At 36.4% G+C, this 20,584-nt stretch overlaps 1 long non-coding RNA gene across 1 annotated transcript in view; it reads left to right on the top strand.

Annotated features, from left to right (window-relative positions):
- The window catches only part of LOC147828815 (uncharacterized), a 393,678-nt gene that overhangs the window by 16,242 nt on the left and 356,852 nt on the right, over window positions 1-20,584 (top strand). Inside the window, exon 2 of the long non-coding RNA XR_015450068.1 lies at window positions 1,939-2,050. This is a non-coding gene — a long non-coding RNA (uncharacterized LOC147828815). The remainder of the gene's footprint in view (window positions 1-1,938; window positions 2,051-20,584) is intronic.

Here is a 20,584-nt window from a genome sequence, read left to right on the forward strand (position 1 = left end):
CTCAAAAGGTACAGTATTATAAAGTGAATAGTTCACTTTAACTCCAGAATTGGCCAGAATTTGGAAGAAGCACTGGAATTTAACAGGTTTCCACTAGATGGCAAGCATAGTCTTTGAATTTCTCAGTGGCATCAAGCTAAAAAATTACTGCTATTTAGAACATATCTTTGTGTGAGAGAGCTGCACTTGTATCAAAAAAATGATAAAGGCACTGATTCACAAATTTAGCCACATTTAGAATCAAGTTATTCAACTGAACTGAAAATACATTGTGATATTTAAAGTTTCATTAGAAGAATATATATTCATTCATTTATTTGACAAACACTAAATATTTCAGATATGTTTTCGTACTTTGTTTCATTTATCTCCCCATCAGTGAAGTTAGGTATTTTTATTAGTTTCAGTTTAGAGATTGTAAAACTGAGGTTTATAGAGATTAAAAAATTTATTGGCCCTACATATGCAGGTACAGATTGAGACTCTACACAGCTGTTTCAGAGCCTGGTCCTATAACTACTCTTTCTTGGTGCTTAACATAAATAAATTATAGAAAACCAATTTAAAGTGTTTAGGCACAGTGGTACATAGTGTTTAAGAATGTTAGTATTTTCTTCTTATAGACATTAGTGGGGTTAAATCTTATGGCATTACCTTTAAGAAAGATTACCTTAAAGAAATAAAAATGATTGCAAAACATACTATGTTTGAGCACATAAGTCTGTACAGTGTTGCTTATCCTAAGCATATGCAAAATGAGAAGAAATGGCATAAAACTGCAAATATATATCTGGGTGTGGTGGCAAATGCCTGTAATCCCAGGAGGCTGAGGGAGGCTGAGCTATGAGGATTGCCATGAGTTTGAAGCCACCCAGAACTACACAGTGAGTTCAAGGCCTGCCTTACCTACATAGCAAGACTGTCTCAACAAACAAACAAATGCAAATATACAGAGTCCACCAAAAATATATACACATTTCAGGAAAAGAAAAACATATAAATATTTTAATACTAAATTTATTGAGACATCATGAGATTAATATAAGCTACCTTTGACCTCTGTAATTACAAGAGGTGCCCAAAGTGGTGGCCATTAGCTTCCTTACATTTATTAATATGGAAAACTGTTGTTTGGGTAACCTTGGTAATTGTGATTGCTGCACATGCAGTTTCAATTTCTTCTCTAAGGGCCTGTGGGGTAGTGGATTTTCTGCAATATACGACATCCTCTAGGGTTCCCCATAGGAGGCTAAAATCAGCTGTTGAAAAAACATCATACTATTTTTCTTTTCCTGAAGTATGATCAATTTTGAGGGGTAGATTTTGTATAACTGAGGAAGGACAACCTATAGAGAGACACAGAATGAAAGCGAGAGAAATGTATATATGAAAACACATGAGGAAACTACCTGTAAAATGTCATAATTTCAGTACCAGAAGCTGTTTCCTTGTGAATGCTTCTTGCTGTAAAAGAGTTTTACACAAATATAAATTCAATAAAATGAAAGTTGGAAGACAAGACTATAAAGGAACAAATAAAAAGCCAAATCCAAGGTCAAGTAAACTAAGATGTAAAACAGCATTTTAAAATCTAATAAATATATTTAAAAATAAGGATCAGAAGAGACAGTTAAAATTCAAATTCACGTGATAGTAAAAAGTTACAAGATCAGTGAATGAAAGCAAGATTGAGATGAAAGCAATTAGCAAGAGGCCGATAGGCATGAATGATTGACAAAACAATTGGCATCTCCAAAGAAGACAACAGATGGTATTCAGAGACATGATAATGGAAAATTTCTTTAATAAGAAGGTGCACATATCCAACAGGAAAAATTGAAACCACATTATCAACACTGAGAATTTGCCTTTTTGTTATTGAGGATTTTAAAAAAAGAATTCTAAGATGGGTGCAGTGATGCATGTCTGTAATTCCAGCACTTGGGTGGCTGAGGCAGGAGGATCACTGCGAGTTCAAGGCCAGCCTGGGCTAGAGTGATTTCAAGGCCAACTTGAACTACGTACAGAGACCCTGACTCAAAAAAAATAAGTAAGTAATTCTTTAAGATAATTTAAAAAGGAACAATTCAAGCTTGCATCAGACTTTTTGCATACACATTTAATTCTGGAAGCAACAGGGGGATGTCTATCATATTTTTAATATTATATTCACAAATGTTATTTAAATATAAAGGATTCAGAAAATAAACATGTAAGAGCTCTTTAAAAAGAAAGAAAACAAATACACTAAGCTTTTGTTAAGTAAAGTTCAGCTAATCAAGAAATTAATAATAAAAAAGAATTAGAGAATCCAGAAATGGAGATACAAGATCTAGTGAGAACAATGATAAATGCTTGGTAGTGCACTTCTTGGAGTTACAGAGAGGAGTAAGGTATTTATGTCTTCACAGAACTTAGTATAGTGGAAAATTCAGAAATATTGATCAATCCGAGTACACTAGTAAGTGCTACTCTGTTCATAGAACAAAGACTAAATCTACTTGGGGTAACTGGAACCTAAATCTTGAAGATGAACATCCAAAAGAGAGGACCTTCTAGAAAGGGGGAACAGAGTGCAAAGGCTGAGCAACTTGAGTTGGCAATGTGGAATGACTGGTGGGGATGTGGAAATGTCAGGAGATGAGCCCAGAACGTCATAAGCAGCTCATGAAGGGATCCCAAGTATTTGCTAAAGGGTTTGGTCTTAATCCTGTTGACACTGAGGGGCTTTAATCTGAGAAGTAACTAATTTTCACATTAAAAAAAGGTTGCTAGAGGATGAAGTGGGAGGGCTGAAGAATTATTGCTCTGTTATTGTAAAGTTTCAATTATGCAAGATGAATAAATTATAGAGATTTGCTGTACAACATGTTTTCTATAATTAACATGGTAGTGTTTTGCACTTAAAACGTTGTTAAAGGGAAGATTTCAGATTAAGTGTTCTTACTATGACATAAAACAAAACAAAACAAAACACACAAAGGGATACAAAGAAACTTTCAGAAGTGATGGCTACTACCTTGATTGTGATGATGGTGTCATGGGTGTATGGATACGACCAAAGCCATCAAATTGCATTCATTATACAAATGTAGGTTTTAATTGTTTTCTGTTTTGTTTTATCTTAGTATCTCAATTCTACTTCATTAGAGCTATAAAAATTCAGAGTAACAGCTTGGAGAGATATAAGAAATTTGCACAAAATTCCGATGCTGTTAATTGTATGAGGTTGTTGAGGAGCAATTTTGCACAGAAACCAGACACGGGCTTCTTCTCTCAGCATACAGGCAGGGTGTGACAAAAAGACAAAGGGAGAGACCTGCATCATGAAGCCCTATGACACTGCCTCACCTGTACATTATTCTGCACAGAAATTCTATTTTTTTAAACAACAATTTGCTTTTGGCATCATGATTCTCTTCCTGCCTTTGTCTTGGATGTCCTTCTTTGATTTCTATGTAGTTGCTTCATTTTGTCTTATTTAGTAGATCTTTGGCAGCTTTATACTTGATAAGCATACTGAGTAAATGTGTTATCAAATTCATCAAATTTATTGTTTTTGATCAATTATAGTTTTCATGTAACCCTCATTCTTGCCTGTGCAGTCAGTTATTTGCATATTATTTGACAAATTCATACAATTTTTTCATTCTAGTTAATTGAAAAGGAACACAGGACTCAAGAATACATCTGTTATTAATGTGTTTTAGGTATTTCAATAAGAGTACAGAATCATGGCTATGGAAGGTCAGAGCAAAAGAAACTTGTAAGGTCTATAGTGAGAGTATTTTTCAAACTTTAATGTGAATGTGAACAACTGACAGTTGTTTAAAATGCAGATTCTGATTATGACATAGGGATGAGGCCTCTGATTCTTCATTTTTATTTCTATTTTATTTTATTTATTAGTGTTTGTTTGCAATACATAATAGTGGCATTTATTTGGGGGATCAGTTTATGGATATAGTGTATCTTGATCATTTTCAATTCCTTTACTCCTCCATCCTTCCTCTTCTTTCCTCTTCTGCATTTTAAAAAGGCTTAAAAATGCTAGGCCAATGTCACTTATCTACAAAGCATATTTTTGTATCAGGGTACTACAATACAAGTAAAAATACTCAAATATCCTATTTCCATAAGTATATAACAAATATTTATAAGTACAGTTTCATTTGTTTGGCTGTATCTTGCACATTGGCCATGAATCCAGCAGGAAATTCAGGAAATGCTCCTCACATAGTATTATGGCTTGTATTCAGATGGCCCCCCCAAAGCCTCATGCACTTACAGGTGGGGCTTTTCATAGCTGGCTGGAGTTAAGGTGTGTTATACTGGGAATAAGGGTTTGTGTTACTAAATTAGCCCACTGATTGGAATTAGCATAGTTTTGGCCATGGCTGAATGGGTTTACTAAAGACAGAAGCCCCACCCTGGGTATGGGTGGCACCACTCAAAAGGCTTATAGCCTGGATAGGATAAAAGGGAAAGGGAGGCTTACTGCTTGCTCCTTTGTTGTCTTCTGTCTGCCATGCCATAGACTGTTTCTCCTCTGCCATGCTACCCTGCCTTGGAGCCAGCCGACTATGGACTAAAATTTCTACAAACTGTGAGTTGAAATAGATCGTTCTTTCTTTTTTTTTTGTATATCCATTTATTGGTACATTTTAGGTGTACAATATGACATTCATCATTGGAGATACGCACCTTTACATACTCTCTTGGTTCTTATTTTTGCCCCTTCCCCTGCCCTCCCTTCAACCCCTCCATCCCTCCCTATTTACAAAGACTTTGTTTCCTTTTTTTCATTTTCTCATATTAATTCCATTCCCTTCTTTCCTTTCCCCTACCCCTCCCACTTCCCCTTCCCCTTTTCCCCTTTGCTTCCTATTTCACATTATCTATTATACCTTTTAGTCATTATTTACACTTTCAGTTTCTCACACTAGAGAAACTATTTGGCATTTACACATGTGTGTCCTATTTATTTGACTTTCTTTTTGGTACTGGGAATCGAACTTGGGTCCTTGCACCTATTTATTTGACTTAAGAGTATTGCCTCAATGTGCATCCATTTAGCAATAAATATCTCTAATTTCTCATTTTTGATGGCTGAGTAGTACTCCATTTTATAAAAAACCCACATTTTCTTTATCCAGTCTCCAGTTGATGGGCATTTGGGCTGTTTCCAAATTTTAGCTATTACAAACTGTGCTGCCATGAACACGGGTGCACATATATCACTGTGGTATGATTCTTTTAATCCTTTGGGGAAGATACCCAGCAGGGAAATAGTTGGGTCAAATGAGACTTCCAGTCCTAGTTCTTTGAGGTATCTCCATACTGATTTCCAGAGTGCTTGCACCAGTCTACACTCCCACCAGCAGTGAAGCAGGGTTCCTCTTTCCTCACAGCCCCACCAGCATTTGTTATTGGTTGATTTCATGATAGCAACCATTCTTTTTGGAGTGAGGTGGAATCTCAGCATTGTTGTCATTTGCATCTCTTGAATGACCAGTGATGTTGAACATTTTTTCTTATGTTTATTTGCCATTTCTACTTCTTTGTGTGAGAAATGTCTGTTCATTTCAGATGCCCATTTTCGGATTGGGTCTTTAAATTTAAGAGGTCTGATTTTTTAAGTTCTTTGTAGATTCGAGATAGTAGACCTTTGTCTGAGGAACAGCAGGTGAAAATTTTTTCCCACATTGTGGGTTGTCTCTTCACACTGCTGGTGGTTTCTCTTGCTGTGCAGAAGCTTTTTAATAAGAAGAGATCCCACTTGTTGATTGTCTGTGCTAGTTCACAGGCAACTGAGGTTTTGTTCGTAAAGTCTTTTCCTACACCAATGTCTTCAAGAGTTCTACCTAACCTCTGTTCCAGCCGGTTCAGCATTTCTGTTTTAATATTTAGATCTTTAATCCATTTCAATTTTAGTTTAGTGTGTGGTGAGAGATACCGGTCTAGTTTTAGTCTTTGGCGAGTTGAAACCCAATTTTTCCAGCAGCATTTATTAAAGAGGCTATCTTTCCTCAAGTGAGGGTGTTTGGCTCCTTTGTCAAAGATGAGGTGGCTGAGTGTGTCTGGAGTTGTTTCTGCATCTTCTAATCTGTTCCACTGGTCCTCAGGTGTGTTTCTTTGCCAGTTCCATGCAGTTTTTATCACAGTAGCTTTGTAGTATAGTTTGAAGTTGGGCGTTGTAATACCCCTGCCATGTCTCTGTTATCTAGAATTGCTTTTGCTATTCTGGGTCTCCTCTTGTTCCAAATGAATTTTAAGATTGTTTTCTCAAGGTGCATGAAGTATGCTGCTAGGATTTCAATTGGGATTGCACTGAATCTATATAGCAGTTTTGGAAGTATGGCCATTTTCACTATGTTGATTCTTCCAACCCAGGAGTAAGGGATGTCTTTCCATTTTCTGATATCCTCTTCAATGTCTTTTTGCAAAATGCTATAGTTTTCAGAGAGGAGGTCTTTGATTTCTTTTGTTAGGTTGATTCCAGGGTATTTCAGTTTTTTTTGGATGCTATTGTGAAAGGAATTGTTTGCCCTATTTCTGTCTCAGTGAGTCTATTGTTTGTGTAGAAGAAAGCTATTTATATTTGTGTTTTGACCTTGTATCCAGCTGCTTTACTGAATTTGGTTATTAAGTCTAGAAGACTTTTGGTGGAGTTCTTGGGGTCTTCTATATAGAGTATCATGTTATCTGCAGATAATGACAATTTTACTTCTTCATTTCCTATCTTTATTCCTTTTATTTCTTTCTCTTGTCTAATTGCAATGACTGATGTTTCCAAAACTATATTGAACAAGAGTGGTGATAGTGGACATCCTTGTCTTGTTCATGATTTTAGTGTGAAGGATTTCAGTTTTTAACCATTTAGTATGATATTGGCTGTTGGTTTTCATAGATGGCTTCTATCAGTTTGAGGTAGAGACCGTTTGTTCCAAACTTTTGTAGGATTTTTATCATAAATGCATGTTGGATTTCATCAAATACTTTTTCTGCATCAATTGAGATGCTTATATGGTTTTTGTCCTTGGCTCTATTGATATAGTGTATTACATTGATTGGTTTGTGTGTGTTGAACCGTCCCTTCATCCCTGGGATGAATCCCACTTGGTCAGGGTGTATGATCTTCTTGATGATTTTCTGCATTCTATTTGCCAGTATCTTAGTTAGGATTTTTGCATCTGTGTACATTAGTGAGATTGGCCTGTAGTTCTCTTTTTCAGTTGGGTCTTTCTCTCCTTTGGGGATCAAGGTGATGCTTGCTTCCAGGAATGAATTTGGGAGTATTGCTTCCCTTTCAATTTCATTGAAGAGTTTAAGCAGTAGTGGCAGTGGTTCCTCTCTACATGTCTTGTAGAATTCAGTGGTGAAGCCATTAGGACCCAGGCTTTTCTTGGTTGGTAAGTTTTAAATTACGCTTTCAATTTCATTGATTGATATTGAGTTGTTTAGAATTTTTAGGTCTTCTTCATTCAACTTTGGTAATTCATACGTTTCTAGGTATCTGTCCATTTCTTCTGTGTTGTCCATCTTATCGGCATATAGGTTCTGGAAGTAGGTATTGATGATCCTCTGGATTTCTGCTGGGTCTGTTGTAATTTCACCCTTTTCATTCCTAATTGCATGTATTTGGGCCTTTTCTTTCCTTTTTCTGACAAGGTTGGCTAAGGATTTGTCAATTTTGTTGATTCTTTTGAAGAACCAACTCTTGGCTTCATTGACTTTTTGTACTGTTTTCTTAGTCTCCATTGCATTGATTTCTGCCCTGATCTTTATAATTTCCTCCTTTCTATGGGCTGTGGGTTTGTCCTGCTCTTCTTTTTCTAGAAGCTTGAGGTTCAGCATCAGGTTGTTTAATTGGGCTCGCTCTGTTTCCCTAATATGAGTATTCACTGCTATGAATTTCCCTCGTAAGACTGCTTTCATTGTGTCCCATAGATTCCAATATGTTATATTGGCATTGTCATTTAATTGAAGGTACTGTCTGATTTCTTCTTTAATTTCCTCTGTGACTCATTGGTTATTCAGAAGTGTGTTGTTCAATTTCCACATGTTTATGAAATTCTTTTGGTTTCTTTTGCTATGGATCTCCAATTTTATCACACTATGATCTGATAATATACAGGGGATAACTTCAATTCCTTTGCACTTACCTAAATATGTTCTATGAGCGAGTATGTGGTCTATTTTGGAGAATGACCCATGTGGAGCTGAAAAGAATGTATATTCTGATTTTGTGGGGTTGAACACTCTGTAAACATCTGTTAAGTTCATTTGTTAAAGAGGTTGAATGAGTTCTAGTATTTCATTGCCTGTTTTTTGTCTAGTTGATCTATCTATTTGTGACAATGGGGTATTGAGGTCCCCCACTACTATTGTATTAGTGCTTATTTGATTTTTCATGTCTGGTGGTATTTGTTTTGTATAGTTGAGTGCACTAGTGTTTGGTGCATACATATTTATGATTGTCATCTCTTCCTCTTGAATTGTTCCCTTTACAGGGACATAGTGGCCTTTTTTGTCTCTCTTAATCAGTGTCGGTTTGAAATCCACTTGGTCTGCAAAGAGGATAGCTACTCCTGGTTTTTTTGGGTTCCTGTCACTTGGAGTATTGTTTTCCACCCTTTAACTTTCAGTCTATGAGTTTCTTTTTGAATTAAATGTGTTTCTTGTATGCAGCATATTGTTGGATCTTGCTTCTTGATCTTGCTTTCATTCTTCCAGTCTATTTCTTTTGATTGGTGAGTTGAGACCATTAACATTGATGATTATAACCGACACATATTGAGTTATCATTGTCATGACTTTTTCTTGTTGTTGGATTCTCCCCCTTTGCTTTTAATTTCTTGTTGTGCCCAGTGGATTCATTGTGCTGGGCTTCCTGGGGTTGTGATCCTCATTGTCTTTTCCTAGGATTTTGTCTGAAAGTTTTTGGAGTGCTGGTTTGGTATTCATGAAGTTCCTAAGGTGCTCTTTGTCATGAAAGTATCTTATTTTACCATCAGTTTTGAAAGATAGTTTTGCAGGGTACATCAGTCTGGGTTGGAGGTTGTTTTCCTTTAGGGCTTGGAATACGTCACTCCAAGCTAAGGCTCTGAGGGTTTGTGTTGAGAAGTCTGCTGTGCTTCTGATGGGCTTTCCTTTGTATGTGATTTGTTTCTTTTCTCTAACTGCTTGTAGAATTTTGTTCTTCTGTTTGGTTTCTGGAATCTTAACAATTATATGTCTATGTGTAGATCTTTTTTGATCAAGGCTAGTTGGAGTCCTATGTGCCTCGCTTGTCTGTATATCAAGCTCTTTCCCCCTCCTTGGGAAGTTTTCTGCCATCACTTCTGTGAACAGTTTTTTTATGTCATCTGTACTCTCTTCTGTTTCTTCATTGACTCCAGTTAGTCTTATGTTATTCTTCTTTGCATCGTCTAGCACCTGCTGGATTGATTTCTCATGGACCCTTACAATTTTAAAGCAATTTTTCTTTTCCTGGTCACTAATTGCAATCTTGTCTTCTATGTTTGAAATTCTGTCTTCACATTGGCTCATTCTGCTGCATAGACTTTCAATGGAGCTTTTAATTTCCTGGAAATCTGTTTGCATCTGTTTTATGGATTCCATTTGTTTCCTCTATTGGGATTCCATCATGTTCCTCAGCTCCTCTATTTTTTTATCTGTGTCCTCTCTGTATTTATTCATCGTGTCTTGGAGCATGGGCACAATCTCTGCTGTTATCTGAGAAATTATTTCTGATTTCATTTTTTCCAGATCCTCTTTCGTTGCTAATTCAGGGTGTCCAGGTGGTTGAGTATCAGAGTGTTCCATCTTGTTTCCTTTTGGGGTTGCTGTAGGTGATCTGGAAGTCTGGTTCCGAGGCTTGTTTACGTGTCTTCTCATTTTGATGGCAGGGGTGGGAAGGTGCTGCTGGTGCCTGCACAGCTCACGTCCCCTGTGCTGGGAGCTGTGGCACACCTACCTGGAAGCCTCCTCCAGGCTATGAGCTGAGGCACACCTATCCAGAAGCCTCCTCTGGGCTGGGAGCTGTGGCATGCCGACCTGGAAGCCTCCTCTGTTCTGGGAGCTGTGGTACACTGACCTGAAAGCCTCCTCCATGCTGGGAGCTGCCTGAAATAGATCTTTCTTGCTTTAATTTTGGATGTTGAGTATTTTGTCTCAGCAATAAGAAAAATAACTAAGATACATAGTATACCGTTTACCTTAAAAATAGGCCATTCACTGACTGTTACATTGTTTTTATGAATCACACTGAAGTTCTACTAAATCATGTTTCACCTCACCGTGTCCTGAGGTAATGTTACTCTGGTATCTGGAATTGTGCTTGTTGGGGGTCAGTTTCTAGTACTTAAGCCAATTTAGTCACTAGCTTTACCAATATAAACAAAAGTGAATATTTCTGTTGAGTTATAGATATTTTGAGGCATCTAAAGGTAAGAATGCAGTGTCTAGTATGCTGAAATTGTGTGATTTCATTAATTTAAATTCATTTGGAAGAAAAACCCCATTTGGAATATGTAATAATATTCTAAGTTCAGATTTAATTTGCATTGAACTCTTATAGAAGTCTGGGTTAAATATAAGACTTTCTAATGGAATCAGTAAGTAAGAGGTGGAATTAATTTATTTAGAAACATTTTGTTACCCAACTGAGTAGCTGCCACTTTGTTTAATCTATAGTGGTATTTGGAACCCATATTTTGACATGTTTATAATTTAAGCACAATTTTCCCATTTCTGATAAAAGAGCTTTGTTTTGGTTGCAAAAGAGCAAGTTCTACTTCCCTTTTCCTCTCATTATCTCATATACAGCCTGTGGATAATAGAAATTAAGTTAGTTGTATGATAGACTCCTAACCTGGCTTATCAATGTGATGCAGTATTCTTCCTTTGCCATTTGTGTCCTTTGTCACACTGAAAAAGGCATCAGAAAAGTATAAAAAGTGCACATTTTCTCCTGAAAATGTCATAGCTGCACCTTCCCTGTTGACATGTATCAAGATTCAGGCAAAAAAATCACTCTTTTTATGGTGCAGAGGAGTGTTATTTTGGCCTTACTCATTATTTTTTTCCCTCTTCTTTGTTTTTGAACATCTGCAACTCCCACAGCATTGTGCTGTGCACTAAAAATAAAACAACTATAGCCCATGATTCACCTCATTTTCACTGAGTCAGGGCTATAGATTCTAGGGAAGAATCAGTGACATAAGAGTGTTGTAAAAATGGCAAAGAAATTGCTGAATCTGAAATGAATTTAGAAGACAATCATAGTAGCTTGCATATGCCAAAATTGAGCCTATATCTGAAAGCTCTGACTTCTCCAGATTTTATATGGAAAAGTCAATTTAATGTTGACTTTAATGTTACAGATGTGATCATTACCTGGAACCTAAGGGATTCTGCATGTGAAATTGTTTGCCAGAGATGTTTGCATAAGAAATATATATCAGAGCTTATGTTTAAAACAAATCAGCAGATCATATCCTCCCAAACCAGCTTCATTGAAGACAATAGTGTTGATAAATTCTCAGCATAAATCAACCCTATTATGGCAAAAAGGAGTTAAAATTCCAGGTAAAGATGCTATTAGCTAGTATAGACTTATGAATAGGGAGATAACAGAATATGTACTTGTGGCAGGAAACTTTCTCCCACAACTCTAAAATTTCATCTTTAGAAATTAATTTCTGTTGACCTTGCAGGCTTTTTGGTCTTTTAAAGGTTTCACACTAAAATATAAACATGCTTTCAAGGCCTAGTACATTAAAAATTCAGAAATTGGATTTGTAACTGACTTGAAGGCTGTATTCAAATAGTGCCTAAGAAGATGATCTGTCTTTTTTTTTTTTTGATACCAGAGATTGAACTCAGGACCTTGCGCTTGCAAGGCACCTGGCAGAACCACTGAGCTAAATCCCCAGCCCTGCCTAAGGTATATCTCTAGCAATGTACCTTTGAAATGTAGAATTCAACATTTAAAATTATTTTATTAAAAAGACATGCTCACTAAATTAATAAATTATGAAGTTGAGAGACATAGCTAATATGTTGAGTGATAGAATTAGTATCTAAATGATCCTAATGATTAACAGGAGTGAGAGATGAAAGGTTAGATTTAAGTTCAGAAATGAAATTTTCTAACACTATTTGTAAAATGTTGCATTTTTAAGACAACTAACAACCACCAAATTTGTGTCTAATGTAGCACATGTGAAAGCATCTCAGGAGTATTGTTGAGAGTAAATTTAAAATAAATTGATAGTGTGTTACAGCTGTGAACACACCTGCCTTCCAAGTCCCAAACTCATAATGCAGTGATTGTTCTAACCATAAAGGAAATGATATCTTCTCTTACCTACAAGATACATCTGATGGATTGTGTTTAATTCTGGATATCACCTTTTGGAAATTACCTACCAACTGGAATATACATGGGGAAGACTAAGTTGAAGTCACATAATAGCATACTGGAGAGACTGGAAGCTGGATAAAATGGAAAGAGAAACTTGGATGGACTTGATTCTGTCTTTAAATAGTTGAAAGATTGTCATATTGAAGAATTATGTTTATTCTGGGAAGCCTCAGAGGCAGACTAGAAGAGAATTATTGAGTGGTTGGGGATACTTTTGTTTTTAAAAGAATTATCTGAAATGGCTATGTTTCTTTAGGAGGAATACATTGAGAGACTTGCCAATTAATTTTTTGTGGATCTTATGGGAGATATTCCATATTTAATGCTGTCTGCTATTGTTCATGAACATCTTAAAGGAGTTCATGGTACAGTCAATAGTGGGACATAAAATAAGTGCTTGGAGTCAAGGATAAACAGGGCAAGGAGGAGAAGTAATCTTATGAGAGAGATTTTTTCTATGCAGTTTCTGCCGAGAGTCAGCCTGTGTTGTGTGAGGTGATGAACTGAAGAAAAGAGGGCATAATGCAGGGTGTTGTAGAATATCTTTCATTCATTTGATCACTTCAACAAAATACTATGTGCAAGGTCTGATGCTAGGAACTGGAGATATAAAATGAATATAATGTAATTCCTGCCCATTGGAGCTCAGATCCAGGTAGAGGAGATGCACATATAGATACAAAAAATAATTTTTTCTTCCTTGGGATTTTTCATATACTAAATCTGGTGGAGGAAATTTCAAGACATTCAGGCTGTGGCATGGGCACTACTGGCTGCTTTTACCCACATTTACCCATATTAGAAGTAAAAAGAAGGGCAGAAAAAATTGAAAATACTTAAAATTTTGGCCCAGAAGAAATAATGTATAAAGTTGGGATTGAAGGAAGAGTGGCTGATTAAAAGGAAGCCAAACATTTTGCACAGGAACAAGAAGAAAGATGCTTTCAGGGCATCTCAGAAATCAGCAAGACCCTACCAATGGCAGGGTCAAGAGTGCAAAAGTGTCAACCTCTTATTTGGGAAAAGAATCCCTGGGAACCCTGCTTTAGAAGGGCTTATAGAGAATTAATTCCTTTGAATTCATTTCATGAAGCTTAGCTGTCAGCACTCAGAAGCTTCTTCAGTCATGGTCCAAGGGGTCCTGGCTGCTGCTTCTATTGATAGTAGAACTTGGCATCATTCACATGGTGCTGGTTTACTGGAATACAGAGCACAAGAGTTGTATAATCTGGAAGGTTTCTACCCAGATTTCAGAGGAAGGGCTGAGAGGTCAGGCAAGGAGCCCTTGAGAGGGCAATGTGTGAAGCTGTGAGAGTGAAGCTGCAGGTACACTGGATCCCCTAGGAAGCTGGAGATGCCAGGAATGTGGAACATCAGGTGAGGAAAGCTGCAGGTTGTGAGTGGAGCCAGCCTAAAAGAGAGATCTTCTGCATTGTAACTGGCAAGACTGTAGAGGTGACCACCCACATTTATACCCTTTGGAACCCACATTTACCACTATTGCCCTAGATGCTGCACATGGGGCTACAGGATTTAATCTTTGCCCTGCTGGTTTTTGGTCTTGTTTTGATTTGATTCTTTTCTATTCCCTGGCGAAGCCCGACCAACCTCCAATGCTGCTTGACAAAGTTCCAGCTGGGGGAAAAGGAGGGTGGAACACATCATACCCTCATGTTTTATTTTTTCTTGCCCTAATGTTTACAATTGTTACTCTGGTCACAGGAATCATTGTATTTGTGACTAACAACATATTCTCCATGATACAAATTGGCAATGTTGTATTGAAATCTGATCTGGCTCAAAAGTCCCAAATTCCTGTTTCTCTTAGTTCTATTGTCACACCCACTTCTAAAGAAACCCCTCCTAAAACTCCCTCTGTTTTCCTGACACTGTAACTCCTTTCCTCTATTAATGACTTTCTTTTTACTAAAGGGGTCTTATAAAGAGATTGAAAGGACAGATTTTAGATGTAAGACACAGTAGAAAATGGGAAATAGAAAGAAAGTTAAGACAGATAAATACACTAAGGAGGCAAGTTACTCAGCTTTTCTCAAAGTACTGTAAACATTTCCTGCTCATGGACCATGAACCCAAATAACATTTAAGCAAGATGAATAGAGGTATAGAAAAAATAGAGAGCTAATAGCAAACTATATTAACCATTGTGCAGTTTCTCAAGGGCCAGCTGACGACCACAAGTTTGACATTTAATTAACTAAATCTTGCTTGTATCCCCGCTGATATAGAGATTTTGATTAAGTTACTTTCTGTTCTGCTTAGGTGTGGGTAAATAAGGGGACAATTGTAATTTTTAAAGGTATTTATGATGTTCAATGAAATGAATCAGCTTAGGAAAAATATACTTTGTTTAGTAAAAAATAACCTTTATTTCTATAGAAATTGCTAAGGCAACCTAAAATGTAAACATGTTCTGCCCAATGCCTCCTAGCCATTGCTTAAAGATATAAAAATAAATCAGACCCTGAGACTTCTCAGAGGGAACCTGCACATTGCTTGTGAAGGTTCTTTTCTCACTCGCCGGCCTGAGACCTCTCCCCTTCCTACCCTGCATCGACTGCAGCTGGTCTGCGGCAATTCCCCTGTTCCTCCCTTTTGGCATGGGAATACTTTGAGATTATGTAATTTATTTTTTATTTTTATAGAGGTTTACAGCTGAAGGTTTGACTTGAGTTTCAGAAAAGACTTGGACTTTTGAAAAATCTTATAACTGTTGAGACTTTGGGGGAGGAATCATTGTGTTTCCACTTGTATGTGAGAAAGTTATAATAGGTGGAATTATGAGTTTGCTGTTATCTTTATTTGGAGTTTAAGGAGATGTGTTTGGGTATGAAGTTGAAAAAGACTGAATTGTGACTATAGTCCTTATATGTCAACTTCAATGGATTAAGAAATCGCTAGGCGATTAGTATAGCATACACCTACATGTGTCTGGGTAGGTCATGGAAGCATGGCTTTGTGTACTATAAATGGCTTCTCACCCCTTTCTCTATGGCATTCTTCCTCTGCTCTGCTTCCTGCTTGCCATGAACTAAGCAGCTTTGCTTAGATTTGCTCTGCCACACACTTCCACCATGGTGTTCTTGCCTTGGAGCCAGCCAACTATGCACTGAATCACCCCAACTGTGAGCAAAATTAAACCTTTCCTCCTTAAATTGCTAGTGTTGAGTATGCATCTAGCAATGGGAAAGCTAATACAGCTGCTTTCTTCAGGTAGAATTCACACAGCCTGGAGACGAGATATTCCATTTGAGATAATGCAAAGTTTGATTATTTTCTTTCCATTTCCACCAATTTGATGGTTGTATACTTCTTTATAGGTTAACAATTTTCCTCATTATCATATCAGTGATATGGCTCTTTGCTTTATCCCCATCACCCCCATTATCTTGGGTAAAAGAAGTTAAGTACTGGGTGGGGTTGGCAGTTCTCATTTCAGTGTCATCTAAATGGTGTTCATAATTTGACCATATAGCAATCAAAGTTGTTGCTTTTTAAGAAACTTGTTTCTATTATACAGTTTTATTTAATGGACAATTTAACTGACAGTCAAGGCTCTGCAAAGTTAATATGCCCACTTTAGTCTATGCTACTTTGCTATCTAGTCAAAGTTTTAAAGTGTGTAAAGTTTATTTAGAAGTTAACTTCTCCATTTCCAAATATCTTATCAGCCCCACATCACATTATATAATCTGAGGATGATTCTGCTATGGATAATTTAGATTTGATGTAAAGATTTTTTTCATAGAAGTATTCATATTTTCAAATATTTCTAATTATTAAATTAAATAAGTTTTTGTCTTATTAAAGTGATTGTGGAAATCAACGAGTACGTGGATTAAGGGAAATAAAATTAAGTAATAAATAAAAAATTGTTTTAAATTGAAAAGTCTTTACTATTCTTAGGAACTAGGTAGGCTCCCACACTCCCACCTCTTCCTGGGGTTCTGGTAACCAGGAAAGAGATTTGCAAAATTGGGTGTTTCTCTGGAGATTTTGAGACACTAATCTGATTCTCCTGTCTAGGCTACTGAGCATTATTATCTGGGGATGTAGCTCAGTGGTGCTGTGCCTGCCTGGCATGCACAAGGCCCTGAGTTTGATTCTAGTACAGAGAAAAAAGATACTGAACATTATCTGGATTGAGTAGGAAGTCAGAACAAATGATTTCAAATTGCTCTTCCAACTATGAGTTAATCTATTACATAAATCATCTCTAAGCAAGTTAACCCAGTCCAGTTCTTTATTTGGACTTAATGCAGGGAATTTTAATAAGACTGCTTTTATAGGGGTAAAATGTATCATTAAGGCAACTGACTAGGGGACAGTGTTTGGAGTAAGCTGATCAGTGAGTTTATAAACATGACAACTCAAATTGGCAACAAGAAACCATGATGATACCATATTGATCATTGTCATCTAAAGTATATACTCAATAGTATATTACTGAGTCATTCTATGGGAAATGTATAGTAAAAGGACATCACCTTAACAACAATTCATGCAAAAGTCTTGGGGATATTGTCTACAAGATCAGGTGCATTCACAATGTGATATGGCAGCAAAAAAAAGCCTGTGCTATTGTAAAAACACAATAATTGATGTATAGTATCCAATGGAGGTGACATCAGTCCATATCTGACATATATAAAGCACTGTAATTTAAGGGGAATATTGGCAGCATAAGCAGAATCTTTTAAAAAGTTGTATGAAATACAATAGAAGTAACAATGTTTTCCTTTGTTTAGCTTGCTAAAGATATGATATATAAGGAATCTAATCATATATTTTAATGATACTTAATGTCATGTGGAAGAATGATTAGACTTACAGGAGTTTGAACTGGAGTATTCTGGACCAAACTAATTTAGTAATTTTCTGTAGACTAGATCATAGCTGCCCTTTTACGTCTATGAATGGATTTTCCTACCCATGCAAAGGTGAAACTAAGTGAGGAGAAAAAGAAATCCCATCAACAGGAAATATTACATAAATTATAAGAAATACATACCTAAAAAAAAATACATACCTATGATAGGGTAGGAAAATATTGCTGTTGCTTCATTCCATTCCCATAGTAGACAGTGCTGATTGAAATCTCTGATAACATATTCCCATCAGCCATGGGCAACTGTAAAAAGTTGTTCTAATATATTAAAGTACTTCCTTTTTTATTAAGCAAATATAACATTTCCACGGTTTTAAACATTGCTTTTTCCCTTTTTTTTTTTTTTTTTGAGATGCTGAGGATCAAACCCAGGGTCTTGAGTGTGCTGGCCAATTGTTCTGTCACAGAACTACATCCTCATCTTCCATTGGTTATTCGTAATATAGTGTTCCAGGCAGCCACTACAATTTGATAGGTGGTACAGACAAGTTGAAACTTATTTATTGTCTTGGATTTGTATCGAATTTAAAAGTGTCCAGATGATTGATCAGATTTTAATGTAATAAAAATTGAATATTTCTCAGTCATCCGTAGGGACCAGATACTAGATTCAGTGTTACACTGGCACACTTGAATTAACTTACAATTCTCCCAGCACCTGCGTGAAATAGGTATTAACATTATTTCCATGTTACAGATGAGGAAATTGAGGCTTAAAGATCTAAGGTAAAGGGCCGGGGATTTAGCTCAGTGTTTCCGGCGCCTGGTTCACAAGCGCAAAGGTCCCGAGCTCGATCCCCGGTACAAAAAAAAAAAGGATCTAAGGTAAAATTCCCCAAAGTCAAAGTTAATAAGTTGGTGATCCCAGTATTAAGATTTGCTCTGCCAGACTTTCTGACTTCGTAACCTAGGCTCTTAAACACTGTCTGATATCACCTCTTATCATTAAAGTCTTTGTTGGTGTATCAATAGTCCACTTCAGGCTGCCTCTGTAGTGTGCCATGCACTATAATGAAGAGAGGTCTTGTTCTCTGGGAGTGAGATGGAGAGCCTTGTTTTTTTGGTGAAGGAAAGAGGAAACCCCATTATGATAATTCCTTACAGCACAGCTTGGAATTTTGGACCACTGTACTGATTTTAATATTATGTAATAACTTGCCCCTAAAATATTAAAAAAAATACCCTACTCTTTAAATTAAGCAAACATAATATTTCCTTGGTTCAAATGATGCTCCATTGGTTAACAAATGAAAGATAGTTGAATCAGAATTAATCACTATCTTTTATCATAGATTGAGAAATGAAATTAAAACTATAAGTTGTGCCCTGAAGTGTTATTTTTTTTCACTAAAAATATAGGAGTTTAATAATAAATCACATTTTAACAAATATTATTGAAGCATAGTTATTGAAAATTAAATAATTGGAACTTTAAGAAGTTATAGAAATAAACTTTATTTTTAATTTTCAGAAGTATAAAAGTTGTAACACTTTGTATAAATTGTTAACAATTTAGTTGATACCCAGTTAATCTCACACAGCATTATTTTTTTCTTTTCTTGAAAACTTATACTTGCATCCTTTAAAAGACAGACTAACATATATTAGCATTTAGTAAATTATTTGAAGAGCAAAATTCTAGAATATCCATGTTTGTCATGGTACTTGAAATATGTTTAATATATTAATTTAGGTAATGTATCTGGGAAGTAACAATTATAATCATTAGTTCTCTAACCTTTAGGTCTGAATAAAACCTATCACTTTTCACAATGAGAAAGCAGAAAATAATACAATAATCAAATGGAGCTAACCTGAAATCATTTAATTCTCTTGGGCCTTTAAGAGACAGGGCCTGGTGGGATGTCATTATGGGACCCTCCCATTTTCTGGCTTCCTGTCTTGCCATGTGATCTTTCCCTCTCTTGTGCCCTCCCAGCACTGTGATAACCATGCACCATGACATGTAGCGGAAAGAGGAGGCCTCACCAGAGCCAGCACTGTTCTGTCTAGACATTCAGCCTCCAAACTCATGAGCTAAATAAACTTCTTTTCTTTATGTTATTCAGCCTCTGGTATTCCGTTATAGTAATGAAAAACAGAATATATCTTCTATATAGCATTTTAATGTAAATGAAACACAACTTTCATTTTTAAATAAAAATTACAATACCATATTTGAAACTGCAAATGTGATTCACATTATGAGAGAGAATGAGTTAAACAGCAAATACTAGATAATTGTTTCTCATGAGTAATGAGTGTGACTTAAAGTTCTCATATTACTTATTTTCAACTCAAGTAAGGACTATTAGGCCACAGGAGTCATTTCTTCATTCGAGTCACTTGATTTGCCTTTTAATTCCATTTGCCCTAAATCTTTGTCTATAGTTAAATTCAGAGTTTTCTTGTTGTGCTTCTTAGCAACCGCATCATTCGCACAAAGTTTTCTCATTTTAATGTTTGGCAATTTCTTCAGATCCAAATCCCATTCCCTAAAGGTTTTCAGACTACTTGCATGTAAAATGTCTGGAATCAAAGCTGTAGCTTTCGTATTGCTGTCATTCACGCTCCATCGTCTGCTTGATGACCGTCTCCCAGGCTTGGTGGCGCCCTCCCTGCCTGTCCTTGATGCTATTGTGTAACTCAGTCTGCTCCAGCTTACTGCTGAATCGATTTAAATACCTTTCAATTAATTCACAAGCGTCTTTTTTGAATATCTCATTTTTTTGGGATCTAGCTCATTTTGAAACCACTGCAGTTTTTCACCAATAAGGTTGAGACATAAAGCCTTTTCATTCTTCAATTTTTCCTTCTTTTCTTGTTTGTGGGCCTCTCTTGTAATTTGAGCAGCTATTCTACTATATGGGTGGATGATTTTTTTATTCTGTGCTTTTTCCCTTTGGTGTTTTAGGCATGGTGACATCCTGGAGGCCGCAGGGGACCTCCACACTCCAGACCGCACGGGCTCACAGCCCGGAGCGGCGGCTCTCACGCCCGCTCTCCTGAAGTGTTATTATAGAACTGACAGTGTGTATAGTCTTGGAAAATATTAATTCATAAAGAATAATAGATGTTACTGCTCCGCTCAGCATTTTGGTGTCACCATTAGAAATTGTACAGGATAGTTAATTGAATATTTTATGCTTCTAGAAAGAGTCTTGATTCTCAAAATTGCAAACTAATTCTCAAATTCTTTTTATATAATGTAGAATTCCTTTAAATAATTAAAAATTTATTTATATTTC

The sequence above is a fragment of the Heterocephalus glaber genome, unplaced genomic scaffold (genome assembly GCF_053883595.1).
Source record: "Heterocephalus glaber isolate CG9 unplaced genomic scaffold, H.glaber_assembly_v1.0 deba00000901, whole genome shotgun sequence".
NCBI lineage: Eukaryota > Metazoa > Chordata > Mammalia > Rodentia > Bathyergidae > Heterocephalus > Heterocephalus glaber.